At 41.1% G+C, this 9,009-nt stretch overlaps 1 pseudogene; it reads right to left on the bottom strand.

Annotated features, from left to right (window-relative positions):
• Positions 1-2,391: 2,391 nt before the first annotated feature.
• Positions 2,392-5,154, bottom strand: LOC138148904 (heat shock cognate 71 kDa protein-like; annotated as a pseudogene).
• Positions 5,155-9,009: the final 3,855 nt, after the last annotated feature.

Raw genomic sequence — 9,009 nt, 5'->3', positions numbered from 1 at the left:
GAGAGAGAGAGAGAGAGAGAGAGAGAGAGAGAGAGAGAGAGAGAGAGAGAGAAAAGGAAGGAAGGAAGGAAGGAAGGAAGGAAGGAAGGAAGGAAGGAAGGAAGGAAGGAAGGAAGGAAATAAAAAGAAACTGAAAATTCCAGGTTGTTCTGCCTCCTTTCTCAAGAAATTCAGTCACTGGCTAACAACTTTTCTATATACTAGCCACATTAATGTTAGCTGCTGAACAAATATGGAGAAAACCCTGAAAGCATGCTAAAGTGTTCCACTACAAATTTATGTTGTATGATCTCATGATCTCAACTGTGCCCTCACTGTGCCAAGGAAATCTTATTTTTTCCTAAATGAATTACTATCACACTCATCAATGAAAACCTTTATGTTCTTCATCTCCCTACCCTCTCAGCTGAGAACTTTGCCTCATAGTTCACTGAAAATAAATGGAGGCTGTTCACCAATAATTTCTTTTTCTCCCTTCATTCTTACCTCATATTGCCCAGATGCTTTCCACCTCAATCTCTCTTTGCCATCCCTGTCTCACACACTTGAAGAGGAATGTCATTCTCCTTGCCAAGGCAAATCCTTCCTAGATGGTCTGGAACTTGTCTCATAGATTCTTTTCACCATTTATTTCATATTCAGTCTCTTACTATCTACTATTTTCATCACTACTGCTTACAAATATACCCAATTCCCATCCATGGGGGAGAGAGGTGTAAAGCCAATCACAAGCAGCACTCCTGAGGACTACTGCTATGAATAACTTTAAGGATGTAACTGCATAGTATAGTGAACTCTCTATTTATTCAGCAATAAACTAAAGCAAAACATTCAAAAAACTAAAGCACAACATTCACAACAATATACCATAACGTCTTGGGGGGGGGGGGGTGAAACATTCTCAGACAGTCTTGGATTGTTAACTTTTCTCTCCCTCTGCCATTACTGCTGTCAATCAGCAGTAAGCCCTTTTGGGCATCTTTTGAACCCCACCTTCAGTTCTTTGTCTGATTTCCAGCCTCTGTGAGCCCGTCCTCCTGGCCAGTGGGAGTCAGGGACAGCCCAAGCTCACTCCCCCAACCAATGGGAGTGAGGGACAATGGGGGAAATATGACCTTGCTGAGTTAGGGTTTAAAAATCACGTTTGCCACTCCTTGTGGCCCTCTTCCTCATGATCAGTTATGGGGAAGACCTCCCTCTTCTTCTGAGGAAGAGAATAAATTCCTATTCTTATCCTAAGAGATCTCCATATTCTTGATTAAATTTTGGATGAAGTTTTTTTCATCCCAAACACTAAGGTGTCCACATAGTCTTTTTTTTTTTTACCAGATTGTGAATAGGCTTTTTTTTCTTTATTATTTTTTTTCTTTCCTTTTAGTTTGCAAGATTCAGTTCCACAATCCCTTAAATTCAAATTCCCCTCCCCTTCCTTTCCTCCCCTCTCCCCACATGGCAGCATGCAATCAAGCATAGGATCTGCAAATACTTTCACATTAGACATCAGCCAGGTTGTAAAGATGGATTGTAACCAATGTAATGAACAAGGGGAAAGAGAAAACAAAACTGTGCAAGAAAAAGAAAGAAGAGCAGGTAGTTTACTTCAATCTGCATTCAAACTGTGTTCTTTCTAGTTCTTTCTCTGAATGTAGACATCTCTTTCCATCAGGAGTCTTTTTGCATTGCTGGGAAGAGTCCAGTCTATCAAAGTTGGTCATCACATATATGTTGTGTCTGTAATTGTGTACAAATTTCTGCTGTTCTCACTCAGCACCAGTTTGTATAAGTCTCTCCAGGTAAATATGAAGTCCATCTGCTCCTCATTTCCTATAGCACAATAGTATTCCATTACATTCATATACCACAATTTCTTTAGCCATTCCCCAATTGATGGCATCCCCTTAATTTCCAATTCTTTGGGTGGCCACATAATCTTAAACAACATATCATTCAGTAAGTCACAATTTCCTCAATCTATATAGAGTACCCAAGTTACGTCTTCTTTTACCTTGACTCTGGACTGGTTTTTAAAAATCATTAAGCCAATTATCCTTAATGGGTAGAAGAAAGTACAAACACCAAACACCCCTAGGTCACAGTGAGTTACAATATCATCAGGGAGTAGTGAGTACCCAAGTACAGTCTTCTTTCTTTTTTTATGGTGATATTTTAAATAGATTTCATTCTCCAGGATAATTGCATTTCCACTTGTTTAAAGTACTAGTAAAGTGCAATGTTGTTCACTTCTCTCCCTCTGCACAGGTTCAAGTATTCAGAATGCCCAGATTTACACAGTAGCTTAAATATTACTTTTAAACTGCTACTGCCTTGGCTACACATTTGAGTCCTTCAATTTTTGGAAAGCTGTGTGGAATGCTCTTTCTTCTGGTGTGTTTAGTCTACCTCTTCAATGGTGGGTCCAGAAGTAGCACCTCCAGATGGAGCTGCTTCACCCCCTGGGAACCCACCAGGCATGCTTCCTGGCATGCCCCCTGCACTCTAGTACAGCTTAGTAATGATGGGATTGTAGACCTTCTCCAATTTTTCTTCATATGCTCAAATTCTTCCTTCTCCCTTTATCTCCCTCTCCTATTGCTCACCCTTCCCCTTTTCTCCCCTTTCTTGTCCCCTTCCCCTTCCCTATTCCTCTTTCCCTCCCTCCTCTCCCATCCCCTTCCTTTCTCCTTCCTCCCTTCCACAGCCTAGTTGATGCCGTGTTGGAGACGGCCAAGGAGGCCATGGAGCCCACTGAGGTTGACATCATGGGGCTGTGCCAGGACATGTTCTCCAAAATGGCCATGTACCTGACACATAAGCTGACAGCCACCAGTGAAGATTATAAACTTCTGGAAAATATGAACAAACTATCTTGAAGTATCTAGAAATGACAGATATTGCAGTAAAGATAAGTAGAAACCTAAAGTCCTTAAACCAGAAATCTGCAGCACTTCAGCCTTATCTGTATCAGATCACTTTAATTGAGGAGCAAGGAGCAGCTCTTGAGCAGGCAGCTTACAAGTTGGATGCATATTCAAAGAAACTGGAAGCAAAGTACAAGAAGTGAGAGAGGCGATGAAAGAATTTTTTAGCACAAAGACTGAAACTACAAGAATGTTTTATAAGAGTTGAAATATGTGGGATGGAACTTAGCACTAGGCTTCAGTTCCTAAAAGGAAGCAGTGCTGCTGATCCAAGGAGAATCCCAGCCCCCACCTCTGCCTGGATGTGTAACTCTGATCACCCCCGTCTTCCTCAACCTGTCCCCCTGGAACCTCATCTTATTGTGTGCTTCCTTGTGTGTCCTGGACCAAGGCTCAGAAATCAGGATCAACCCCGTCTAGAGTAGACACAGATGAGAGGCTCTTGGCTCCTTGTCTCCTCATAACCTGTTCTTCGGCTTAAGTAATAAATGCCAACAATAAATGCCAGAAAAAAAATTTCTTTCTCATCAGTCTGGTTCTTATGCAGCCAGCTGATTATGTCATTACATTTGTCAAGGATCTTCTGTTTGTCTTCATCACCAATTTTGCCTTGGAGTTTTTCATCCTCTACAGTTGCTTTCATGTTGAAAGCATAAGATTTTTGAGAATTCTTGGAAGACAACTTGTCTCTGCTTTTCATCCTCAGCCTTGTATTTCTCAGCCTCCTGGGCTATACACTCAATGTCTTCTTTGCTCAGACGTCCTTTATCATTAGTGATGATGATCTTGCTTTCCTTGCCTGTGCTCTTATCCGCAGCAGAAACATTGAGGATGCCATTTGTTTCAATGTCAAATGTTACTTCAATCTGAGGAACACCCCTGGGTGCTGGAGGAATTCCTGTGAGCTCAAATTTGCCAAGCAGGTTGTTATCCTTTGTCATTGACTCTCACCTTCATAAATTTGAATAAGCATACCAGGCTGGTTGTCCAAATAGGTGATAAAGGTATGTGTCTGCTTGGTGGGGATGGTGGTCATAACTCCACCAGCAGTTTCAATTCCAAGGGAAAGAGGAGTGACATCCAGCAACAGCAAGTCCTACATATTCTCAGATTTATCTCCAGACAAAATGGCAGCCTGGACAGCTGCACCATAAGCAACAGCCTCATCAGGATTGATACTCTTGTTGAGCTCCTTGCCACTGAAGAAGTCTTGCAGAAGCTTCTGGATTTTGGGGATTTCAGTGGAACCACCCACCAGGATGATGTCATGAATCTGAGACTTTTCTAGCTTGGCATCTCTTAAGGCCTTCTACACAGGGTCCAGCATGCCATGGAAGAGATCAGCATTCAGCTCTTCAAAATGGGCTCAGGTGATTGATGTATAGAAGTCAGCACCTCCATAGAGGGAGTCAATCTCAATACTGGCCTGGGTACTGGAAGAGAAGGAAAACTTTGCACATTCACAAGCAATGCAAAGATGATGAACAGCCCTCCTGTTCTCATTGATTTCCTTCTTGTGCTTTCCCTTGAACTCAGCAATGAAATGGTTGACCATTCAGTTGTCAAAGTCCTCCCTACCCAAGTGGGAGTCCTCAGCTGTGGACCTCAAAAATGCCATCTTCAATGGTAAGAATGGAGACATCAAAAGTACCACCTCCAAGGTCAAAGATCAACACATTTCTCTTGGCACCAACCTTTTTGTTCAAGCCATAAGCAATAGCAGCAGCAATTGGCCCATTGATGATTCGGAGCACATTGAGACCAGAAATGGTTCCAGCATCTTTGGTGGCCTGACATTGGGAATTGTTGAAATAGGCTGGTACTGTAACCACAGCATTTGTGACCATCTTGCCAAGGTAAGCTTCAGCAATTTCTTTCATCCTCTGGATAGAAACTTTTGGTCTCCCCTTTGTACTCTACTTAGACCATAGGCCTGCCTGAGTCATTCACCATGGTAAAAGGCCAATGCTTCATGTCTGACTGTACAACTGCATCATCAAATCTGTGACCAATCAGATATTTAGCATCAAAAATTGTGTTGGTGGGTGGGGCTCATTGCAACTTGATTTTTTGCAGAATCACCAATTAAACATTCTGTGTTGGTAAAGGCAATGTAACTTGGCATGTTCCTTTTTCCTTGATCATTAGCAATGATCTCCCCTTTCCCATGTTGAAGGACTCCTACACAGGAGTAAGTGGTGCCAAGATCAATGCCTACTGTGGGTCCCTTCGACATGGCTGCTAGGGAATTGGGAGTCTTAAGCTGACCACTGTGGAGAAAGAAGGGCTGCTGCTGTAGTAGTCCTACAGTCTTCTTTCATCTTAACTAGAGACTGACTTCCAAACCCCATGGCTACTCTTCCATGCTCCCAGCTCCTGCCTGTATTCACCTGACTGTTGCCTGGATTCATAGGTAGGCAGCTTTCCCACTTCTTCCCTGGATTCACATGCAGGCATCTCTCTGCTCTGGTTCTACATTTCAGCCCAGGGGGACTATTCCACTCAAAGTCCTTTGCAGGTTCTGTTTCTGGGAAAACAAAGCTTAACAGAGCTATTCACACACATTCAGCTTATCAGAGCTACAACAGTATTTACACACATTGATGGCACTCTCATCTCAATTCACTTTCTATCTGACAAAATAACACAAACCAACAAAACTTCTGTCTGAGCAATCAAACACAAATCAACAGTAAAGTCCCAAGACTTCTGTAAACAGCAGTAAAGACCCCAATCAAGATTTCTGTAAACAACAGTAAAGTCCTCTCCCAGGGTTTCTGTATCAGCAGTAAAGTCCTCTTTCAGGGCTTCTGGTAAACTCCTCTTTCAACAGACAGAATGCTTCATTCTTACAAAGTAGCATTAATACAGACAGAACAGACGGATGAGTAACATACATCACAAGCACTCCCTTTCAGTTGTTTGGTCCCAGCTCATTCTCAAGCTTTTATGTTCTCTGCTTCTTCCTGTTCTGTCAGTCCTGTTCCCCTCTTTCAGCAAGTTTCTCCCACGAAGTTCCTCCTCCATGTGATGATGTTAGGCATGTTAAGGGCAGAGAAGGTCTCCAAACACCTTTAGGCCTATTAAGGGCAATGCAAGTGTATACTGTTTCCAAAAAAGACTTGATACAATCAAAGGCAAGGCTCAAATGCACCTGAATAACTGAAACAAGCAGCAAAGTACTACTTTGCTTGCCATTGCAAGGGAAAACAGACTAACAAGCAAACCCAAAAAATCAATTTAACAAAGTCATCATCTCAAACTGAAGCAATATAGCTTTTTTATTGACAAAAATCCTAAAGAGATCCATCAATATTTCTTCACCATCTATCAATTTCTCAGCTCATTGCAATCTGACAAACAATGCCACTCTTTTTAAGACTCCTCTATCAAAAATTTTCAGTGATTTCTCAACTGTTAAATACACAAGTGTTTCATCAGTCCCCCTCCTCCTCCTCACTGATACGTCTTCAGTTTTTGGCACTGCTACTCATCCCTTCTTTCCCGACCTCTTTTCTTTTCTTTGCATCTGTGTCTCTGCTGTCTTCTCTTTCTCCTATCTATCTCATAGCTCCTTCTTAAGTCATTTTTCTGGGTCACCCATCCGTTTTCTTTCTATATCAATTGTTCCTATGAATTCATTAACCATCTCTATATAGGCAAATCACATATCTATATATTCAATTTATCTCCTGAACATGACCCACAGAGATGTCCTGGATGACCCATAGGAATCTCAATCTGAGTAATGTAATGTAATGCCAAGCAAAGGCAACTTCCCAAGGTTCAAAATACCAGCATAGGTGCTCTCCATTTTATTCAGTGACAAATTAAGAACAGAGGGAATCAAAATATGACATCATTCAAAATACAGCATTTACTAAGTGTGATTCAATAATCTCCAAGTACTACCTGAATTAATCAAGTACTACCCCACTCCAGGACATTACATTCATTTAATCAATTACAAAGTCCCTACTCTAAATACTACTCCACCCCTAGGCTGTACCTTCATTTAGTCCATTACAAAGCCTCTCTTCTCAAATGGAGGTTAGTTTCCAATCATAAATAAAGTACATTCATTTGTTCAATCATAGAACACAAAAAGGTCAAAAGTTCCCCACCCCTGGATCACAATTGAATCTACCCCAGTGTTACAACAAGTTTAAGCATAGCACTTAATACCCAAATGCAGGTCTTTTTTTCATCTTGACACTAGGCAAGTTCTCAGCAATCTTTGTTCCTGGGGAGACAAAGCTTAGCAAGGCCACAAGATACATTGCCAGTCTCTTCATTAATTCATTCTCTGTCTGCAGAACAGTCCTAGGACCCTTGAAAACATTAGCAAACCCCTCTTCCAGGATTTCTGTAAACATACAACAAGAAAATCCTTCTTCAGTGCTTCTGAACCAACAGCAAGCTTCTAAGACTTCTGCAACAACAGGACTGTACTTCACCAGTGGACAAATCTGGCAAAACAACATCAAAACAGACAGACAAAGAACCAGCAAAACAGCCATGTCTCCTCAGTCCTTGGCAGCTCTAGGTGGCAGCTCTCAAAAGTCCTGGGCAATTGAAAGTGACCCTTAGCAATCCTCTCAGTCTCTCTCTGCCTCCAAAGGTGCTTTTTCCAAAAAAAGTTGTTCTGCCTCTTTCTTTTCTTGTGTCTTTCCAAATCTACATCACCAGCTCCTCCCAGTTCAGCTCTTTCTTTTCACATCAAGAAGTCCATCCCACAAGTGGGATTAACAAGCTCTGGGTTTTAACACCAAAAACCAAGCCAATACAGGTGGATCTTTATATTCCATTACTATTACAAGTATGTCCAAAAAAGAATTACTTTTCTTCTCTAAATTGGTTTCCACCTCTTATTTATGAACTGCTATTCTTAGAGGCATGTGAATTTATCATCTCAGAGTTATCCTTGAGTCTTCCCTCTCTCTTATTCTCTGTATACAATAATTTCTCATGGCCTACTGGTTTTACCTCCAATTCTCATATCCATCCTCTTTTTCTTCACTCACAGGTTTACTACCATTTTTTAGGTCCTATCATGTATCATTTGCACTATACCTTCATAGTATAGGGGAAATCATTAGCTTTTGAACCAGAGGAACTTGGTTGAAATACTGGATTTGGCAATTGATACCTGTGTGGATTAGGGCAAAGTAACAACTTCCTTGGGCCTCAGTTGCCCTTGTGGTCTGTTCCACTTCTATATCTATGATCTTATAATCTACTTAATTTGATTCATTGCATCAGGATCTTCCTTTTCTAATCAGTCCTCCATACAAAAGACAAATTAATCTTTCCAAAACATGTGCAACTAACATGTGACTCCTTTAATGAGGAGTCATCTAAAGTTGTCCTGATCTATATCTTGCTACTGGACCCAGATAGATCTGGAGGAGAAAGTTGTAGCAGCAACCATACTAGCATACCCAGGATGGCTGCTAGCACAGGTTGTTACATCTGCTTTACTAAGAAAGATAGCTGTTCAAAGAGTCAAAAAAAATTTTTTTTAATTACATACATTAGTTCAGGGGAAAATTAAGCACTCTTAACTTCAGAGAAAATTCAAACAAAGAAAATAGAGAAAATATAAACTGAGAAATAAAGACCAACAAAGAGTGCTTCTAACGAGACTGAGTAATTAGTGCAGTTCAAAAGATAGATCCAACTATCTAACCAAGACCATACATATATAGTTAACAGACAGATAAGCACCAGCATCTGGGTTATTCAAAGCCACGGGGTTGCTTGATGGCTACCCAGAGTCTTATCTGCTCAAATCACAAGAAGACTTTTCCAACAAGTGAGCCCCAAAGCAAAATGCTAACCTCAGAGAATATATACACTTCTTCAGAGTGGGAGGACATCACAACCCTCATGTCTCACTGCCTAATTACAAAGTAACAAAAGGTGTGAGCTTTCTTTAAAAACAAACCTCCCCTAATCAAGTTTCTCTTAATGGGCTCCACTGCTTATTAATGGGCAGGAAAGGTCTTATACTCCATTAACATTACAAAAGTAAAGTTGGTGACTTTGAACAGTCCTACATCACTTAACTCCAGTTCACTTGCATGTCATG

The sequence above is a fragment of the Petaurus breviceps genome, unplaced genomic scaffold, assembly GCF_028583685.1.
Source record: "Petaurus breviceps papuanus isolate PSGF00001 unplaced genomic scaffold, PetGlider_PUasm1.0 90842, whole genome shotgun sequence".
Taxonomy (NCBI): Eukaryota; Metazoa; Chordata; class Mammalia; order Diprotodontia; family Petauridae; genus Petaurus; species Petaurus breviceps.
The sequence above is the reverse complement of the archived record's forward strand: the minus strand, read 5'-3'. Positions and strand labels throughout refer to the sequence as shown.